Source organism: Chiloscyllium punctatum, chromosome 17 (genome assembly GCF_047496795.1).
Source record: "Chiloscyllium punctatum isolate Juve2018m chromosome 17, sChiPun1.3, whole genome shotgun sequence".
NCBI lineage: Eukaryota > Metazoa > Chordata > Chondrichthyes > Orectolobiformes > Hemiscylliidae > Chiloscyllium > Chiloscyllium punctatum.
In genome coordinates, this window is record NC_092755.1 from 31267858 (window position 1) to 31290338 (window position 22481).

Genomic DNA, 22481 nt, shown 5'->3' on the forward strand with positions numbered 1-22481 from the left:
ATATAAACCACACTGAAACCCTCGATTAGATTCCAGTCTGTAACACACTCTGGGGTATCTGTTATTGTACACAAAATCATCCCGAATCCCCTTGATAAAATTCCAATCTGTAACTGACTTCCAATTTTAAGGGACTCTGTACATTAGCCACTTCAATCGTTTGATTAGATTTCAGTCTGTATCACACTCCTGGGTATCTGTTAGTTTGCATATTAATCATCCAATCCAAACCCTGTTAAAATTGCCCATAGTGTTCAGGGATGTGTAGGTGAGGTGCATTAATCAGGGGTATATGTGGAGAAATGGGTCTGGAGGGGTTATCCTTCTGTGGGTCAGTGTGGTCTTGTTGGGCTGAAGGGCTTGTTTCCCCACTGTCGGGATTATATGAACCACCCAGAACCCTCTCGATTAGATTCCAACGTGTAACTCACTTCCATGTATGTGTGACTGGCATGTTTCAAAAACACCCCAAAACCTTCAATTCTATTCCACTTCGATAAACACGAGGCGCTGCATTTTGGGAAAGCAAATTTGAGCAGGATTTATACACTTAATGGTCAGGTTCGAGGGAGAGTTGCTGAACAAAGAGACTTTGAAGTGCAGGCTCGTAGCTCCGTGAGAGTAGAGTGGCAGGTGGATAAGATAATGAAGGCAGCGTTTGGTATGCTTTCGTTTATTGGTCAGAGTTTTGAATATAGGCATTGAGAGGTCATGTTGCAGAAGGACTGGACATGGGTTAGGCGACTGTTGGAATATGGCGAGCAATTCTGGTCTCCTTCCTATCGGAAGGATGTTGTGAAACTTGGAAGGGTTCAGAAAAGATTTACAAGGACTTTGCCAGGGTTAGAGGATTTGAGCTACAGGGAGAGGCTGAATAGGCTGGGACTGTTTTCCCTGGAGCATCAGTGGCTGAGGGGTAACCTTATTGAGTTTTATAATATCATGACCGGCATGGATAGGATAACTAAACAAAGCCTTTTCCTTTGGGTGGGGAGTCCAGAACTAGAGGGCAGAGGTTTAGTGTGAGAGGGTTAAGATATGAAAGAGACCTAAGGGGCAACTTGTTCACTCAGAGGGTGGTACATGAATGGAATGAACTGTCAGAGGAAGTGGTGGAAGCTGGTACAATTGCAACATTTAAAATGCAGCTCGAAGGGTATATGAATGGGAAGATTTGTAGGGAGGTGGGCCAAGTGTTTGAAAAAGAGTCTAGAGTAGGTTAGGATATCTGGTCGGCATAGACGGGTTGGACCAAAGGGCCTGTTTCCATGCTGTACATCTCTATGACTGTATGACTCCGGGATTTTGTGACTCACTACTTGTTATCTGTTATTCTGTATGTAAACCACCTCAAACCTCTCGATTAGATTCCACTCTGTCCCTCACTCCTGGGTATCTCTTATGCTGTATGTAAACCCTAAACCCCTCTCTTAGATTCCAGTCTGGAACTCACTCCTGGGGATCTGTTATTGGATCTGTGAAGTGATCCTTGTTGGATGTTAGACCGAAGACAAGATAAACTAAATGGTCAAATGTTACATTGGGAGCAGGAACACAGAAAGCTGCTGGTTCATTTCTGTCCTGTTTCATATCTCAAAGTTTCAGATTGGGGCTGAAGTTCTGTCCCAATGGGGAAAGTCTCAAAAGCTGTTTACTGTCCTGCATGAATGCATCATCATAACATGAATTCTCTTGCAAGATAGGAAATGGAGACAGCTCCTGGAAGGTGTCTGTATTTCTCTGTGTGTGATTCTATGTGTCTGTGATGCTGTGTGCATGTTCAATGTTTTATATATTTTCAAACTGTATTGATGTTGCCAGTCTCTCTTGCTTTTCCTTATTTATAAACTCAATTTCATCGTTTTGCTGATATAAAATGGTGGCTGTGGACAAATCTAAAATGTCTGCCTGACTGATTTGTGTCAAGAATACTTTCAGCAAAGGAGAGGTGGCAATGTGTCAAAAGCTATTTCCATTCATTGATGCGAGCAGAGACAGGAAATGGAGACAGCTCTTTGAAGGTGCTTAAAATGCAAATCCCAGAACTTGTTTACTGTGAATGCGGAGAGACAATGTGACATTCCAGTAAGGTCTGCCTTACTTTCCAAGCTCCTAATATATGAGAGAAACATTATATCCAAAATCTGATAGAGCTCAGCCACTGAATTGTAGATTTGCAGCGTTGGATCAGAATTTTGCCTGGCCAGGCCTCATCCCAAATTGAAGGGTTTCTCAAATCCCACACTGACCTTCTGTGGGTTCAAAGTGTGTGTTGTCTACAAATAAAAGAAAATAATGCACCTGCAATTGAACAAAGCTCTTTCTGGAACTTTGTGCATCTGTTGGTTTAAATATCTTTCAACAGGATTGAAGATAAATGAGACAGTGAGAGATAGGTAGCACTACGACCAGAATGGCAGTGCAGTATAAAAGGTATATTAATAATTTCAGTGAAAGAGGAAAACAGAGGAGGATAGTCCTCAAACAAGAAAAGTTGGGAGTCAGTAAAGTTGTGTAGTTTGTGACTGCATTATGTTTATGTGAGTCAAGATTTGAAAACACTTGGCCAATAGTACACTTTGTGACTCACTCCCAGTTACAAGTTATTTCACATAAAAAGGTTAACATATCCCTCGATTAGATTCCAGGCTGTAACTCCCTCCGGGCTATCTGTTATTCTGTATCTAAAACTCCCTGGATCCCTCGTATAGACTCCAGGCTGTAACTAACTCCAGGGTATCTGTTATTCTGTACATAAACCATCTTAATTCCCCCGATTAGTTTCCAATCTGCAACACACTCCAGGCTATCTGTTATTCTGTATATAAACCACCCTGAACCCCTCAATTAGATGCTAGGCTAGGCTGTAACTCACTACGGGATATCTGTTATTCGTATATAAAGCACCCTGAACCCCTCAATTAGATTCCAGATTGTAACTCACTCCGGGGTATCTGGTATTCTGGATATTAACTACCCTGAACCCATTGATTTAATTTCCCTTCCTGACATGTTAAGCTCATATTCCCAACACAATCTAATCTCAATAATGATCAATGTATCACTGGTCCTCCTATCTGCTGGCACTACCATCATGTTAACTTACTGATGTTTACGTACATGATTACCTGTAGCAGTGAGTCGCAGGAAGACAGAGTGGTGCTGAACACATTTGGCACATTTGCCTTAATCAGTCAGAGCATTGAGTATAAGAGTTGTGGTGGCATGGTGCATCTGTACAGGATGTTGGTGAGGCCACTTTAAGAATACTGTGTACAACTCTGTCTTCTGCAGAAATGTCTTACGCGTATGTTCCAGGACTGGAGGCTTGAGCTCTCGGGAGAGGCTGAATACGTTGAGGTGTTTCCCCCTGGAGTGTCAGAGGTTGAGAGGCAGCATTATGGAGGTTTATAAAATCATCAGAGGCCTGGATATTCTGAACAGCCGTGTTCTGCTCCCAAGGATAGGGGAGTCCAGAACAAGACAGCATAGGTTGAAGGGGAGAGGGCGAATGAGTTAGAAGGGACCTGAAGGTAAATATTTCACACAGAGAGTGGTGTGTGTACAGAAAGTGCAGTCAGAGGAAGTGGTCAAGGCGGGTACAATCACAGGAGGAATATTGGCCAAATGCTGGCAAATGGGACTAAATCAGATTTGATATCTGATCGGAGTGAACAGATTGGACTAATGGGTCTGTTTCCATTCTGCATGACTCTCTGATTCTATAAGAGGGATGACGAATAATTCCGAAAGGACATTTCAAGTCGGAATTCTCTTCAGTGGAAGATTATCGTGTCTCTATGTTCACATTGATTGAAAGCTGTGTTAGTTAAATATTTGACAAAGAAGTGCACAATGGGACACAGACAGGAAAGTGGGGCTGAGACCACAACCTGTATACAATTTTAGTGCCTGGTGGAGAAGGCTCAAAGTATCTAATGACCCACTCCTGCTCCTCAGTCCCATGTTCCCGTGTTCCATTTAGCCCCTCAAACCTGCTAGACAGGAGTAGTTGGAGGTTACTTACTCCTATAACCTGTTGCACAGAAACACAGGAGACCATTCAGCCCCTCAGTACTGTCCCACACGGTTTGAAATGAATTGGGAAATGTAATTGGAAAACCCAGGCTGGGTGCGAAAGAGGCCCCTCATCTCTCTTCATAGAGCTTCCCTTCTCTGCAACTTGTGCTTCATTTGTTGGTCATGTTGTACCCCCAGATTCAGTGTGAATACAGCCCCCATACCTCACTCAGGGATGGCTCACAAAATCATCTGGTCTCACTGTCTGCAACATTCAATAAGAGAACATTCATGAAAATAACACCCACTAACCTTCCAATAACAGAATGGGAGAACATCAGAAACAGGGGCATGTTGTTCACCCCCAAGCCTGCCTTGCCCTTCTTTAAGATCTTGACTGATCTGCTCTTCGTCTCAAAACCTCTTTGATATGCAATTCTTCATAGCCCTCAACTCTCTGACAGGTCAATTTCCATCTACCTCCTCTTCAAATACATTCAGTCATCTAGCTCCCCGAACACTCTTGAGAAGAGAAATCCTGACATTCAATCCCACCTGTTTGAAGAAAACATTTGCTGCTCCTATATCATGGCCTATTGATGTGAACAAAAGAGGTTGTCACAAGCGTTCAGATAAAAATGAGTGGCCCCGATATCAAGGCAGTGGTTGCCTTCTGTTGACATCAAGGAGCTTAACAAAACTGGACTTAATGGGAATCAGAGTAAACTCTCCAGTGTTTGGGGTCAAACATGGCACAAAGGAAGATGGTCATCATCTCAGTCCTGGGTCACCTCTGTGTGAGATCCTCAGGGTAGCTTCCCCTTCACAAACAGCTTCAGCTGCTTCATCAATGTCTCCCCGCCCCCACCCTCCTCACCATAAGATCAGAAGTCGGTATGGTCGCTAAAGATTCCACAATGTTCAGAACATTTTGTCCCCCATCAGCTCCTGAACTGGTCTTTGTCCGTGTGTAGCAGGATTCAGATTCCATTGAGAATTGTGCTGTTAAAGTGTCTGTAACATTCATGTAACAGCACTGGCGGGCACTGCACATTGCCACAGTAAAACAAGAGTTCATTCAACACCTCACGCTGGTTTCACAGGAATATGAGCAAGTCATTCAGCCCATTGACACTATTGGAGAAGAACAGGGAATCCCCATTCAGTACCTCCAGCCTATTACTCAGGAAGAGAAGAAGTCTAGTGTGATGGGCCACACCAGAGCCCCTCGAAAATATTTGAAGGCGGTAGCGTAGATTCTAATGTTATTTTTACTTTAAAGGAAATGTAAAGTGTCTGTTCCAGATGCAATGTGACTGGTCAAACTACTCGGTGTGAAGAAAAAACACTATCTACTTAAACACGAAACGGAAAATGAAACCAAAGAAAGAGGAATTTAGAATAACGTAATTTTATTGGACAAGTTAACAGAATAATAGATCTAGGAACTATTACTGATGAACTGTTCCAATATACGAAACTCCCATAAACACAGCCCTTGGCAAAACGAAATATTCAGACACAGATTGTCACAAATATTTCTCCAATCCAGAATTTAAAAACAGCATCAAGAGAAAATTCAGAGAGAGAAGCAACCAGGAAACATCCACTGAAGCTTCCAACTCTGTGGCGACCCCAATAGTTTCTGATGTTGAAAGAGAAACCAAAACCCAGAGATCCTAATCTGTGAAAGCTGGCCACACCCATTCAGGCTGCATTAAAATAAACACAAGGCCTCCCTAGCTGTTACTCAAGTGGTCTTAACTAACCAGCTTGGTAACGATCGTTGAATCTCTCTCATAAAAGAAGCCCGGACAAAATAACCTCTTAAAGCTGCAGCATTGTCATACTAGTCAGTACAATGAGCTGTCAAACAGGAAACAGGGGTAACCAGTCAGGCCCTTGGCCCTGTCCAATTGGACGAGGAAGAAGCCAGTCAGTCCCTTGAGTCACTTACACAGGAACATCAGGACGCCGTTCCCACCTCAATGCACTTACACGGGGACAGAATGAGGTAATTTTTGCTGATTCCTGATGAATGGCTTATGCCCGAAATGTCGATTCTCCTGGTCGTCGGATGCTGCCTGACCCGCTGTGCTTTTCCAGCAATTGATGCTCTACTCTGATCTCCAGTATCGGCAGTCTTAAGTGTCTCCTAAATGATGCTCTAACATGATGACCAAGTGGAGCAGGAGCTGCACAGACAGACTGCTCCACATTGTTCCTCCTGGCTCCGTTGCTTATGATACACACGTGGGACTTTAACGTGGTTTTCTAGTGGTGAGCAAGGAAGCCATATGTCTTGTGTGAAGTCTCAAGAAGGCACCTTCCATCTCTGAGAAGCCAGCCTGGTGTTCTCTATGTAGGGCGGAATTTGATGGGAATGGCTACCTGTACAGTACAGGTTTCACTCACCGACTGCACAATAACGTGGGGAGAGTTAATTTAGGCATATAAACTATTAGGTAAGCTACGTTAGACTGATGAATGGACTCTCTAAGTTCAAATAATGCTGATCGTGTTCATGTTGATCTTGTCTAGTACACGTCCTGTTCAGTGTAACCTGTGTGCCTTACTCTGTCCAAGTCTATTTCCACCCTATGATACTGTCTGGCCATGCTTACTATGATCTTACTCCACTGCTCATAAATAAAGTGTTTCCCTGTACTGAGGTACACGTGACAATAAATCAAAACAATCAATCCTGGGTAAAGTATGGAATTCCTCACCCTGTCAATGTCTCTTTTGGAAATAAGTAATCGTTGCCTCTCCTCGAGTTTCAGCGTCACCATTTCTTCGTCTCTCACAGCTCTACAGATAAAACACTCAGCTTATTCACTCTATCCCCATGTTACCATCAGCCGTGTCTGTGGTAAGGAGATCATTCCTTACAAAGGAGATCAAATCTGTAGAGAGTGCCCCAAATGCTCTCTCAGCAAGGTTCTACCACAGCAGGAAGATGGCTTTACTTATGTACTCGAATCATCTTTCAATGAAGCACATCATACCATTGACTGCACCAATTACTTACACAGGGTTTGGGTCGGAGCAGTCAGCATAGACTTGTGAGTGGGAGATCATGCGTCCCAGATTTCTTACAGTCCTTTGATGAAGTTACCAGGACGTTTGGTGACGTCAGAGTGATAGACGTAGTCTCTATGGATTTCAGTAAGGTCTTTGAGTAGGTTCCACACGGCAGGCTGCTCTGGAAGGTTCCATCACGTGGAATGCGGGGGGGAACTGGCCAATTGGATACACGGTTGGCTTGATGGTAGGAAGCAGAGGGTTGAGTGGAAGGATGTTTGTCAGACCGGAGGCTTGGTCCATTGCTGTCTGTTATCTATGATTTGGTTGAGAATGTACAAGGTATGATTAGTAAGTTTGCAGATGACACTAAAGTAATTGGGAGCATGATCAGTGAGGATGTTTATCAGAAATTACAGCAGGACCTTAATCAGGTGGAAAATGAGCCGAGAAATGACAAATGGAATTTAATATAAAAGCGTGAGGTCTTGCATTTTGGAAACTCAAATCAACGTAGGAGTTTCATGGTGAATGGGAGGGTCTTAAGGGATGCAGTGGGCAGAGGGACCTTGGTGTTCAGGTGCATGGTTCTCTAAGAGTGGAGTCACAGGTAGACAGGGCAGTGAAGAAGGCTTTTGGCACATTGGCCTTCATCAGGCAGGATATTGAGTATAGAAGTTGGGACCTTATGTTGCAGTTACACAGGACTTTGGTAAGGCTGCACTTGGAGTATTGTGTTCAGTTTTGTCAACTTCGTATGGTGAGGATGTTATTAAATTATAAAGAGTGCAGAAGGCATTTACAAAGACGTTGCCAGGACCCAATGGTCTGCATTATAGGAAGTGGTTGGACAAGCTAGGACCTTTTCTTTAGTGTGGAAGAGACTGAGGGAGTCCTTTTTGAACTATATAAAATCACCAGGGGTACGGATAGGGTTAATGCTCTCTGTCTTTTTCCAAGGTGTAGAGATTCGAGGATTAGAGGGGATCATTTTAAGGTTAAAGGGGAAGGAATGAAAGGGAACCTGAGGGGCCACTCCTTTACACAAAGGGCTGATACATGGATGAGCTGCCAGCAGATGTGGTTGAGGGGGGTACATTAACAAAATTTCAAAAGCATTTGGATAAATATGTGGATCGGAAAGGACTGGAAGGATATGACCCAACTGCAGGGAAATGGGGGGAACGTGGATGGACATTTACAAGGTGGAGTTGAACCCTTCTGTTAATTCAACCCAAACACCCAGAAAAGCTCGCCTCACCTTGTAATCTGTTAAAATATGAGTGACACAGATCTCCTACATTCCACTATTAAAACAAAAATTATCAAGTTAGTTTCTTAACTTTAATAGTGAACACTAAACAAAAACTATTCACAAATACAAGCCCCTCTTTTCTTACCTACTTACTATCTGACTCCAACTCTGTAAAAATATGTTGTTCCAACTACCCACATATGAAACATGACAATCTCAAGACCACACAGTCTCTATCTTCCCCGCTGTGTTCACTCTTTCAGCTGCTGATCTCCCTGGGTCATTTTTTTAACTGCAGGTAGGTTTACATGAACATGTGTCTTTGATAGAGAGTGTTTGAGATGGTCAGTTAGCACTCCTGCTCGACAGCAGTTACTCTGCTGTTGGATGGCAGTGACTCTCCCTCTATTTTCAAAATGCTGGGTTTATATACTCCCCATGATATAATAATTCTCGTAATTTGATTGCTGTCCAGGTGTCCAAACAATAATATTCAAATTCTGTTGGTTTTGGTATCCTGAGCATTATTTAAACTCTTTGGTTGCATTTGAATGGCTGTCAATAGCAACCAAAATTCAGGTATCATTTTCTCAGCTAATGGTGACATGTGGAACAGTGTGACCTTTAGCTGACATCAGTGGCTTTAATTTCTATTCAACAAAACCCATTCTGTCTTAAAATGTCCATACATGTTTTTGGCTTCATAACATCTCCCCGCTTCAGAAAATAAAATGAACCAGCAGAATGAAAAGATGGCTACATTTCTTTTCCTCTAATTCTTAATCCCAATTATATGAAATACAAAAGTATTAATCTCAGTTATATCATTCATATTAATTCTGCACACCAATACAACACTGGAATAAGTCAAATCTTATCTACACTGTTTTCCGTTAAATCCGCGAAAACACATCTGCTATCACATTGTAGGAGCCACAGCATGTATATTTTGTGAGTTTAAAGTCGGGAAGGGAAGACTCCAATTAAATAGTCTCATATTGTGGTGTTTAAATATTCGAAAAAATGCGAGAGATTTGTCGTTGTCCACAGTCATCTCCGACAATTTGTTTGTCACATAAAAATTAAAATATTGTCAGGCCAGTGTGAAACTTAATCATTCTTGTTCAATAATGGAGATTTTGTATTTTTTTTCTGGTGGATATTGAGTTTTTTCGACAAGTAGCCAATTAGCCATTCAATTCCATCATCCTCTTTCTGTATCAGTACATCTCTGACCACTATATCCCGAGCATCAAACACAATTTTCAAAGGGTTTCAAAATATTTGGTGTAGCTAAAGCTCGTGCGGTGATTAATCCTGCTTTAAAATTCTCAAATGCCTCCTGGCATTGTTCTGTCCACCACAATTCTGTGTTCTTCTTTAGTAAATCTATCAGTGGTGCCAATACGCTGCTGAAGTTTGGAACAAACTTCCAATAGAATCCACTCAGTTCCAAAAATCGAAACACCTTTTTCTTCGAGGATTGTCGTGGAAATTCCTCAAATCCCTTCGTCTTTGTGTTCCATGGGGTCAACCTTCCATGTCCAATGGAATATGCCAAGAACGTCACCTCTGCCTTCGCGAATTCTGTTTGCTTTAAGTTTATTACTAAGTTTGAATCTTGTAAATGTTCAGCATGCTCTGCCAGCTGTAACATGTGAGCTTTCAATCAGTTGCTAAAGATCACTATATCATACAGATAAGCTGCACAATTTGTTCATATGGCCACAACTCTGTTTCTGAGTCTTAAATGTGGCTGGTGCATTATTCATCCATATGAAATACTTGATGAAGTTTTTTGTCATCTCTGGTATCTTTACTAGATAGTTTAACTGACTCCACATTTTTAAAAATTTGAATGGGGCCACTAAACCTGGCTTTGAAGGGATTTCCTACCACTGGTGGCAATACTAATACGTCATCCCACGGGAAATCTTCAAAGTTTCAAAGTTTTCATCTGCCACCTGCTTCACTCTATGCTATGCTCTTCAGATACTGTTTAGCAAACTCACCTCCTCCATCTACTCTCTCCTTCACCTCACACACAGAATCCAGGTGTGAAATTTCCAACTTCGGACCTGTCAATTTATGTTTAATTAATTTCAAAGGACCTCTCACTTCATGTACGAATATTAACTCAATGCAAGTAAAGTGAGTAGATTTATTTGGGACATCTCTAATGGCAAACAATTTAATGGGGCACCTTTATCCCAATCATTTGGCCAATCCTGACAGTACGCTGTTAACATAGTCTTCAGCGTCTGATGCTAACTTTCCAAGGTTCCCTGGGATTCAGGTTGGGACGCACTTGATTTGAAGTGCTGTATGCCTAAGCCATCCATGACTTCCTTAAACAGCTGAGTGGTAAAATGAGACCCTTGGTCTGACTGAATCTCTCTGGGCAGCCCACAGTGAGTAAAGAAAGCTACCAACTCCTCCACCTACCTTTTTGCCTTGACACTCCAATAATGGAATTGCCTCTGGAAATCTGGTGGACACATCCAATATAGTCAGCAAATATTGGTTTCCACTTTTACTTTAGAAAGGGGAGCGACACAATTAATCATAACCCACGTGCAAGGTTCTTCGAATGCAGGAATTGGTAAGAAAGTTGCTGGTTTTATTACTGCCTGTTACTTACCTACCATTTGGGATGTATATCACGTACAACAAAAATTAACAGCGTCCTTGTGCATTCCAGGCCAGTGGAAATGCTTCTGTACCTTAGCCTGAGTCTTCTGTACACCTAGGTGACCGCCTGCAGTGAGTTTTATGACCTACCCGTAAAACTGTACGTTACTACTAAAACAATCTGGTGCACTTCGGCCCATTTCCCGTCTGCAGTAACCCATCGGGGTCTCCATTTTAATTTTATGATTCTATCTTTAAGTTAATAACGTTCAACCATATATTCTGATTCCTTTTGTGTGTGTGTGCATGTGTATGTGTGTGTGAATGTGTGTGTATATATCTGTTGTAAGTCCATTAGCCTTTCTGGACTAAACCCCTCTGCCTGATCCTCTGCCTGTTCAGGTTTATCCTGCACCGTTACATCAAACAGGGGGTCAGTTCACTGAGCATCAACCCATTTGTCTTTTTCGTTCGTTTTTCCTTCCTGCTGTAACTTATGACAGTGGGATCTTGTTACTACACAGTCTGGAAAAATTCCTGGGTAATTTTCTTTTAACTCCCCAATTCCCTAGTCTTCCTTTGGCTTCTCCACCACAAGGGGTGCCTATCCCTCCTCACCTCCTGCGAAATCGTTCCCAAGAACAAACTGTATTCCTGGAACTGACACGCTGTTACTCACTGTCACTGTTACTTCCCCAACCTTGATTTGGCATTCCATTTTGATGTTACACAAGGGAATGCTTAATTTCTGTCCCCATTCCACAAATTAACACGCTCTTGATTAACATGCCAGAAAGATTGAAAAAAAAATCATCTCTTACTATTAGATGGTGAGAGAAAGTGAGGGCTGCAGATGCTGGAGATTAGAGTTGAAAAGTGTGGGGCTGGAAAAGCACAGCACGTTGGCAGCATCCGAGGGACAGGGGCGTTGACGTTTCAGGCATAGATCCTTCATCAGGAAAGTGGGACGTAAGAGAGGGGGAAGGAGGTTGAGAAATAAATGGGAGAGTGGGGGTGGAGCTGGGGTGGAAGGGAGCTTGGAAGGTGATAGGTAGATGCAAGGGGGGTGTGATGGTGGTAGGTCGGATAGGAGGGTGATAGGACTCCTATCGGTGGTATGATAGCTGGAACCCTCAAACTGTACAGCATCAACGTTGACTTCACCAAATTCCAAATCTCCCCTCCACCAACCTCTCCCAGATCCAACCGTACAACCTAGCACTGCCCTCTGGGACTGCCCTAACTCGACATCTTCCTCTCCACCTATCGACTCCACCCTACCCTCCGACATATCACTATTACTCCCACCTACATCAATTTATTGCCTTTCCAGTGACCCTTCCACCAGCTCAGCTACTACCCTCGTATTTATCTTTCAGTCCCCTTGTCCCCCCACCCCTCCTGAAGATTGGTTACTGCCTGATATTCGATTGTCCTGCTGTTTGGATGCTGCCTGATCTGTTGTGCTTTTCTGGAGCCTCACTTCTCAACTATTAGAGACTGAGCAGATCCCATATCTTACAAAATTATAAATTCTTGTCCTTCTCCCCCTGTTCTTTCTGAGTAAACTTTATCTACAGAGGTGAATTCTTTAGAGAGATCAGGCACTGCCTCCATACCCAGCCCTTGCCGAGGCTGTGCAATTTCCTGCAGCTCCTCGGCTCCACTTGGGCTCTCCCTTACCAGTTTCACTAATGCCACTGGGCTTAGCCTCTTCTCCCGCATCTTTCCCCAAAGTGTCTTCCTTTAACGCCCAGCACGGTGTGTCCCAGCTTACTGCAGTGAAAACAACTTTTTCCCTGTGCCCTTCTTAAACCACCAGCACTGTAATTTTATGTGTTCCACTTCCTTATAGTGAGAGCACCTGAGGCCTTTCACCACCTTTCAACCCCTTGGGCTTCTTTCTTCACCTGTGGTAAACTATTGTGAGCTACTGTTCGCTTTGTAATGTGTGATCGTCCCTTCTCCCAATTTCTATCCCTCACAGGATGAAATTCCTGCCAGAAGCTAAATTTCATCACATGCCCCAGTGCATATTTACCTGCCATTTCTGCCGCGCTTCTCACTTCTTGAACTTTCTATTCATTCGCATGAATTCTTTCTATCTCTGGAAGTGAGTCTTTTAACTTCTCCAGCAGATTAATCTCCATTCAAGCCTCACAGGTCTTATCCATTTTTAAGGTCAGCACACACCTGTCAAAATGACTGTGGTTAATTCTTTCAAACTCAATATAAGTCTGACCTGGTTCCGTCTCTACTTTTCTGAACTTCTGTCTGTATGCCTCTAGTACCAATTTATAACCAATCAAAATAACCAATTTAACATCTTGATAATCTCTTGATCCCTCATCTGACAGCGCTGCACATGCCTCACCAGCTGTGCCCACCAGCTTAATCTGAACTAGCATTACCCACAAGTTCACTGGACACGTCATCTGACTAGCCATTTTTTCAAATGAAATAAAAAAGGCTTTGACAATTTTCTCACCGAAATATGACAAGTTACTAACCTAGTTGTATACATCCCTACGTTCTCCGTTCATCTCCATCCTGTTAATTTAAATTTCTTGTCTAATTCCCAACTTCTGAATTTCAAATCCCCTGTCTCTTTCTTTTTCCTCTCTTTCTCTTTTGTCTCTCTCTGTTTCCATCCCTTTATGTATCTTCTATCTCCAGTTGCCACATTTGCAATTTTAGTTTTTATAATATTACTGCAGTTGCCTATTTCTCTGATACATCAAAGTGCTTAACCAACTCCATTACAATTTCAGCTTCCCTTTTCTCCCTGGTTAAACCCAATTCCAACTTCTTTGCTAATTCTAAAAAAATGTCCTCCTTCTGTCTTTCTAAACTTCCTTGGAAAATTTGGGAACCTCTTTAGTAATGTTAAAAGCTATTTCCCTCACTTTTCATTTAACCATCCACAAGTAACAAAATTAAACGAATTTTCCCACTGGTTTTATTTGAAGATCAAAGTCACTAATTGCAATGAGTTGGAATTTGCTGGGACCTGTTGTATCTCAAATCTGTTCAAGTCGGTCCAAGTGCCATATGGCAAGGCCCCAAACTGTTATGACATCAATGTCGAACCCCTTTGTTAATTAAAACCACACACCTAGAAAATCTCACCTCACATCATAATCTGTCAAAACATGAGCGACAGAGAACTCCTAAATTCCACTAATAAACAAAAAATAACAATTTATTTGTGTGCAAGTTAGCTCACTGAGATTGAAGGTTTGTTTTCAGACGTTTTATCACCAGGACTAGGTGACATCATCAGTGAGAGTATCTGCTGAAGCTCTGGCGGTATGTCCCGCCTCTCTATTTATAGGTCTGGGTTTCTTAAAGTGGGTGATGTCATTTCCGGTTTTTTAAACAAGAGAATGTAGACAGGATCTAAATTGATCCGTTTATTGATGGACTTCTGGTTATAATACCATTCCTCGAAGAAGGTCCTTGCGTGTCTTAGTATGTGTGTGTGCTTTGTCCCAGTCAAAGTAGTGCCCTTCTTTGTCTGTATGCATGGAACATAGTGATTGTGCGTCATGTTTTTTGGTGGCTAGTTGATGTTCATGTATCCTCATAACACGACAACAGGACAGTTTCAATGGTGGAAAAATGATTTTATATACACTGTTTAATCAATGTGTGTGTGCAGCTAAGTCGCATTTTTCATCTGTGCACAACACATTGTAAATGAACAACAGAGACACAGTTAACGAAAAATGATGCATATGATGTATAAAATTGATAAAACATTAAAACATGATTTGATCCTCTCAACGAACCCTCCTTTTCTGGGATTTCCAACTCTAATCTCTCATTCTTACCACGATGTGTGCTCCAAATTCTTGATTCTGATGTCCCAACTTATTTCAGTTAATCCCCTTTCTAACGGGACTTCAATATGTTGGCCTGGTGGGTTCTTTCCAAAGCTAGTGTCTGTCAAAATATTGGAGATAAATATTCTGGCATCAGACTCAGCATTTGAACATATTACTCTGTTGTACATGCACTGTACAAAGGACCACAGCACACAGCCATTGCCAAAACATTGGGGGATGTTCATCTACTTCTTTCGATAATGTAGCTTTCTCATTTTCCACATCTCCAGATCTCTATCCTCACTCTCGTTCTCCCTTTGTATCTCGTTAAGAAATCCACCAATTATTCTTCGTGTCCTGTCTCCCAAAACTCCTTCTTTCGGTTTGTATCTAACGCTCTCTTCAAGATCTAATGTGGTTATAATTAAGCAATGTAACTACCAAGACATGCGGGCGTAGCTGGCCAGAGTTAATTGGAAGGGGATCTGAGCAGGAAAGACCATGGAGAAGCAATGGGAGGAGGTTCTGGGGATAAATTCGGAAGATAATACCAGAAATGCAACCCCAAGAACTTGAAACATACTCAAGGGAGAACAAGGCAGCCATGAGTGATAAGGCATCAAACCAAAAGAGAAAATATACAATGTGGTGAAGATGATTGGGAATCCAGAGAATTCATTGGCTCTGAAACTACATAACGCTGGCATCACTGACACTACAGAGCTCTTAGTCATGGTCAGGTAAAGAAACAGAGGAAACACATTCACTTTAGAGACAGAAGATTGGTATTTCTCAACGAAAAAGATTTAGGTGAATTAAATATTTGAATTAAGATCAGTTAAATGCTTTTGCGGAATGTGTCAGATTGGAAGCAAGACCCGGGGAGAGAGACCCTCAGCAGAATGAGAGTATGAAAATGGAAGTATTGCCACATCAGAAACCAGGTTATGTCACTGAGTGCAGGGCTGATGGGTGAATGGGTCTTAGTGAGAATTGGGGAACAGACAGCAAAATTGCATTGCAGATATTGCAGCTCGAAACTGCGTATTCACGTAGTGCTTTAGACCACAGAAGCAGGAGAAGCAGATCTGCATTCAACCACAACCTGTAACTTTTTGCCAGGGTAACACCTCAGTCTGTCATTGGCATCAACACCATCTAAATGGCTCAGTGACGAGTGTGGGTGAAGATGTCAGGGTCAGAATCACGTGAACTTTACCTGATGCTAACTCATTATAGCTACCAGACTTGACCAACAGATCTGTTCGAAGCAAACTACTCCGAGGTCTGAAAGGATGAAACCGGACAGAACACCCGGCCTCAGCATCAGTGTCGGAAAAGGGAATGGGAACACAGTCCTGTCGACCCTGCAGAAACCTCCTTCCTAACATCTGAGTGCTTGTGACAGCGTTTACAGAGCTTTCCCACAGACTGCACAGAAACATCGGGAATGGAAAACACATTTAGCCTCCTCATTCTAGTTCATGGAAAAATGCACTTACCCCACATGATATACATATCCGTTAATGTGAGTAACCTTGGGAAGATATAAAATAGTCGGTGCAGTAGTACCTTTGGTCCATCGAGTTTGCTAACCAATTCAATATAATGATGGTTGGCCCTTCATTTCCATACCGTACTCCTGCTCTCCCACCATCCCTTTACTGTCTCTAAACCCTTATTTATAATCAGTGTCTAGGTTTCCAGGTGCGAGAGAATTCCCCAGGTTCCCGAGTCAGTGAGAGCAGATATTTATTATCATCTCAATGCAGAGTGACTGCCTGTACCTAATACTGTGGCCCCTTGTTTTACAAGTCCCAGCCAGAGGAATTATCATCCCTGCTTCCAATCTGTCTCACCCTGTCAGAGTTTTGTATATTTCACTGAGATCTCCACTCATTTTCCAAAACCCCATGGAATACTGACCCAGTCACCCCAAACTCTGCTCCCACAACAAGCCTGTCATCCCAGAGATCAGTCTGGTCATCCTTCACTGCTCTCCATCAATCTCAGGTTTGTCCTTTATTAGGTAAGGAGACCAAAACTGCACATAATACTGCACAATATTCAAGATGATATCTCTCCAAGGCCCTGTACAGCTGCAGTAAGACACCTTTTCTCCTGGACTCACATCCCCCTGAAATGAAGATCCACACACCATTTATCTTCCTCACTGCTTTCTGTTTCTGCAATATTACTTTCAGCGACTGGTGTACAAGGAGATGCAGATCCTTTTCAGTGTTGCAGCTCCCCACTTCGTGGGTCTGTATACACTGGTCAGCGTGCCAATTCCATGCCCAGTATTGACTTCTGGTTGCAGAACTCACTGCGCTGCAGGGGCCTCAGAGGTTTATGCAGAAGGAAACAACAAACAGGAGCATACGTCCCTTTGTATATCAACATGTTTCAACCAATCCTTTCCAAATGGTAGGCTGCCAATTTATCGTTTCCACCAAAGGGCACACCGTCACCTCAATCCACATTGTTCTCCATCTGTTACGTATTTACCCATTCTCTCCACTTATCATCTCGGTGCTTTTTTTACATCCTCCTCACCCACTCAACAATCCCACATCCGTTAGTGCTGTTAGCAGGCTGGGATATATTGTATCTGATTCCAGCAACCAAATGTTTAAAGGGCATTATGAACAGTTGGGCCCCAAGCACTGATCCCTGCGACAACTCAGCAACCTTCCTCTGTTAATTTCTATTTATTTATTTCGTGAATCTTGGAGTCACTGGCTGGGCCAGCATTTATTGCTTGTCCCTAGTTGCCCTTGAGAAGGTGGTAGTGAGCTGCCTTGTCGAACGCTGCAGTCCACCTGCTGTGGTTGACCTCCAATGCCATTAGGGAGGGAATCCCAGGATTCTGACCCAGTGACTGTGAAGGAGCGGTGATAAATTTCCAAGTCAGGATGCTGACTGGCTTGGAGGGAACCTGAAGATGATGGTATTCCCATACATCTGCAGCCCTTTTCCTTCTAGATAGACATGGGAGTTGTGAAGATGGTCTCTGAGGATCTTTGGTGGATCATTTTATTGCAGCATGTAGACAGTAAAACACTGCTGCTGCTGCTGAGCGTTGATGGTGGAGCATTGTGGATGAAGGGACAGTCAAACTGGCTGCTTTGTCCTGGATGGTATAAAGCTTCTTGAGTGTTATTGGGGCTGCACTCATCAAGACAAATTGGGAGTCTTCTATTACACCTCTGGCCTATGCACTGTAGATGATGGACAGACGTTTGGAAGTCAGGATGTGAGTTACTCGCCGCAGTATTCCTAGCTTCTGACCTGCTCTTATAGTTACTGTGTTCATGTGGCGAGACCAGTGAGTGTGTGAGCAATGATTACCCACCAGGAATTTGACACTGGGGGATTCAGTGATAGTAAAACCATTGAATGCCAAGGGGCAGGTTAGATTATATTTTATTGGTGATGGTCATGGTCTGGCATTCGTGTGGCCTGAATATTACTTGCCACTTGTCAGCCTGGATACTGTCCAGATCTTGTCGCATTTGGACATAGACTGCTTCAGTATCTGAGGAGCCACAAATGTTGCAGAACATTTTACAATCATTGGCGAACATCCCCACTGCTGACCTTAAAATGGTGGGAATGTCATTGATGAAGTAGACCTGAAGATGTTTTCGGTCACTGCCCGAGGGACTCCTGCAGACTTGGAGCTGACTTGACTTACCTTCATCAACCATGACCATCTTCCTACGTGTCAGGCATGATTCTAACCAGCAGGGACTTTGCCCCTGATTCCCATTGATTTCAGTGTTGCTAAGGCCCCTTGATACCACACATAGTCGAATGCAGCCTTGATTTAAAGGGCTATCGCTCTCACCCCACCTCTGGAATTCAGCTCTTTTGTCCATATTTGAACCACGGGAATGAGGTCATGAGCTGAGTGGCCCTGGAGGAGCCCAAACTGGGCGTTATTGACCAGGGTATTGCTGAGCAAGTGCTGCTTAAAATCACTGAGACCTTCCACCACTTTACTGATGATCGAGAGGAGACTGATGGGGTGGCAATTGGCCGGATTGGATTTGTTCTGCTTTTTACATACAGGAGCAATGATTACTTGGGGTAATTTTCCACGTAATCAGGAAAAGCCATTGTTGTAACTGTATTGAAATAGTTTGGCTCGGGGAGTGGCAAGTTATGGAGCACAAGTTGTCAGTACTATTGACATAATGGTGTCAGATTATGCACCTTTTGGAGTATCCAGTATCTGCAATCGTTTCTGGATATCGAGTGGACTGAATCGAATTGGCTGATGACTGGTAACTGAATTGCTGAGGACCACTGGAGGGGGCTGAAATGGATCATCCACTCAGCACTTCTGACTGAAGATTGTTGCAAATGCATCAGCCTTATCTTATACACTGAAGGGCTGGGCTTTACCATCATGCAGGAAGGGGTTATTTGTGGAATCTCTTCCTCCAGTGAATTGCTTAATTGTCCCCAACGTTTCTCGGCTAGATGTGGAACAACTGCAGAGCTTAGATCTGTTACTTTGCTTGTGGGATCACTTAGCTGTGTCTATCACTTACTGCTTATGCTGTTTGGCGCACAAGTAGTCCTGATTGGTGGCTTCACGAGGCTGACACCCCATTATCAGGTATGCCTGGGGCTGCACCTGCCATCCTGCACACTCCACTGAACCAATGTTGATCCTCTAGATTGATGGCATTTGTTGCGAGGGGGATATGCGGGAGGCCATGAGGTTATGTGGGAGTACAACTTGGCTGCTATTGATGACTCACGACACCTTATGGACATCCAGATTTGAGCTGTTGGATCTGTTCGAAGTCTGCCCTGTTTAGCAACGTGATAGTACCACCCAAAATGATGGAGGTTATTCTCAATGTGCAAGTGTGATTTTGTCTCCACAATGACTATGCGGTGGTCTCTCTTACCGATAATGTCAGGGACAGATACTTCTGTAACTGGCAGATTAGTAAGGCTGTGTTCAAGTATGAATTTTCCTCTTGTTGGTTCTTTCCCCACCTGCTGCAGAACCAGTCGAGCAGTTATATCCTTTGGGGCCTGGCCAGCTCGATCAGTAATGCTGCCGCTGAGATACTCTTGGTGGTGAACATTGGAATCCCCCAGCCAGAGTAGATCTTGCGTCCGTGCTACCCTCAGTGCTTCCTCCAAGTGTTGGTCTGCATGGAGGAGTAATGATTCATCAGTTCAGAGAGGCTGGTACATGGTAATCAGCAGGAGGTTTCCTTTCCCATGTGCAAAGTAATGCCATGAGACTTCTTGGGATACGGAGTCACTGTTGAGGACTCCAAGAGAGATTCCCTTCCAACTGTATCCCACTTTGCCGCCACTTCTGCTGTGTCCGTCCTGCTGATGAGACAGGAGATATCCGGGGAAGGGAATGGGGTGTCTGCGATATAGTTATACTCAGAATCATACCTTACAGACAATGTCAGGCTGTTGCTTGACGAGTCTGTTTATTTCTATTCACCGTTTCCTGCCAGCTGTCCCATTCTGGAAACATAGCCATATATTAGCCCCAAATCCACTCAGATTTGATTTTGCAAATTGGGCTTGGAGCTTTACCAAAATCTTTCTAAAAGTCCACATGTTTTACATCCATTGCTTCTCTTTCATTTGTCTCCCATTCTGTTTCTCAAACATAATCCCCATTTCATAAATCTATGTTAGTGTTGCCTATGACCAATACTTTCAGCCACAATAATTTCTCCTAAACCATTTACTTACTAATTTCTATGTTCAATGTACTCTATCATTTTCCTACACCAGACCTGGTTTTCCTTGTATTGTTTGAAAGTTCTGTGAAGACAGAACTGAAGTAGTGGCTTCATAGTTCTGCCATTTCCCTGTTTCCCATTCTCTATTCTCTGGTTTCAAACTGTAGGGAAACTGCACTTGTTTTCTCATATTTCTCACATTGACATAATTTAACAAGCTATTACAGTTCACTCTTTTAACCCTTGTGAATATACTCTTCAGAAAGCTATCAATTCCTGCCTTAGACTGCTCAGTAATTGACCTTCCACACCATACACTCACAGGAGCATAGACTCTGTGCCAACAGAAATACAGCACAATCTATATTAGTCCCACTTTCCTACACCAGGCCCATAGCCTGGAATGTTATGACACCTCCACGTGCTCGTCCAAGTACTTTTTAATGATTGTGAGGTTACCCGTGATAATCCCCCTTCTCAGGAAGTAATCCCAGAACCCCACATCCTCGAGGTGAAAAAATATTTAAATCCTCTCTGAACCTCAAACTTTTCACTTTAAAAGTGTGCTCATTTGTTCTTGACCCTCTGACTGAAAGGAACAGCTGCTGTCTATCCACCCTGTCCATGTCCCTCATAATCTTATCCACCTAAATCACATCCCCCTCAGCCTTCTCTGCTCCAAAATAAACAACCTGAGCTTATCCAGCCTCTCTCCATAGCTGATATGCTCCATCCCAGGGAACATCCTGGTGAATCTCCTATGCAACCCCCTCCAGTACAATCACATCCTTCCTAGAATGTGGCTCCCAGAGCTACATACAGTACTCCATTTTGGCCGAACCAAAGCCCTGTATTGCTCTTATAATCTACTCCTGATTAGGAAATGCTACACCCAAGGTCCAATTTTTAACTAGTCCATTAACCTGTCCAGTCACATTCAGGGATGTGTGGAGAAGCACCCTCTGACCTTCCCAGTGTGCTGCCATTCATTGAGTCCTCCCCTGCCTGGTTCCTTCTCGCAAAGTGCATCACCTCATATTTATCAGGGTTACATTCCATCTGCCAATGATCTGCCCATCTGACCAATCATCTGCATCTTCCTGTAACTTAAGGCCTTCCTCCACACTGCGAACCATCCGGTCAATCTTTAAGTCAAACATACAGTTACTTATCACACCTCCCCCACTCTCCACCTAGCCCCCTCCAAATTCACATCTTTTTTTATGAATAACACAAACAATAAGGGACACAGCACTGATCCCTGTGGTACACCAGGGGACATTGGTCTCCAGTCACACAAACAGCCTTCTCCCACCACCCTCTGCCTGCTGCCATTAAGACAATTCTCCTTGTAACCTGTCAAGGTATCCTTCATATTGTGAGATTTTACATTATTTCTCAGTATCCCAGCTGGAAATTTGTCAAAGGCCTTCCTACAAAACTAAACAATCGACCTCCTCAAACTAATTCAATCAAATCCATTAGATGCGACTCCCTTCTGATAAAGTCATGATAATTATCCCTGATCAAACCTTGTGACTCTGATTGGAGTTCGATTTTCTCCTTCCCTATTTTATACAGTAGTTTCCTTAACAGTGATATAATACTCACTCGTCTATAGTCACCTAGACTATTTCTCCCACTCTTACTGTGAAGTGTAATCGTATTAGCAGTCCTCCAGTTCTCTGGCACCTCCCCTATGGTCAGATTCCAATTAAAATATTCAATCAGGGTCATTCCTCCCTTTGCCCCAACAGCCGCCTGTGATACAAGCCTTTCAGACATGGAGATTGGTCCAAATTTGTACAGAACAAAGCCTCAAATCCCTGCTCGTATTTTACATCCATCTGTTCAAGAGTTGTCCAGTCCATCTTCTTGAATTCTGTACCTGCATCCTCCTTCTCCCAAGTAAAATAGATGTGAAGGTCTCATGTTACAATCCATCAATGTTCTCCCGCTTGACACACAGATTGCCCCTTTGGTTTCTAATGG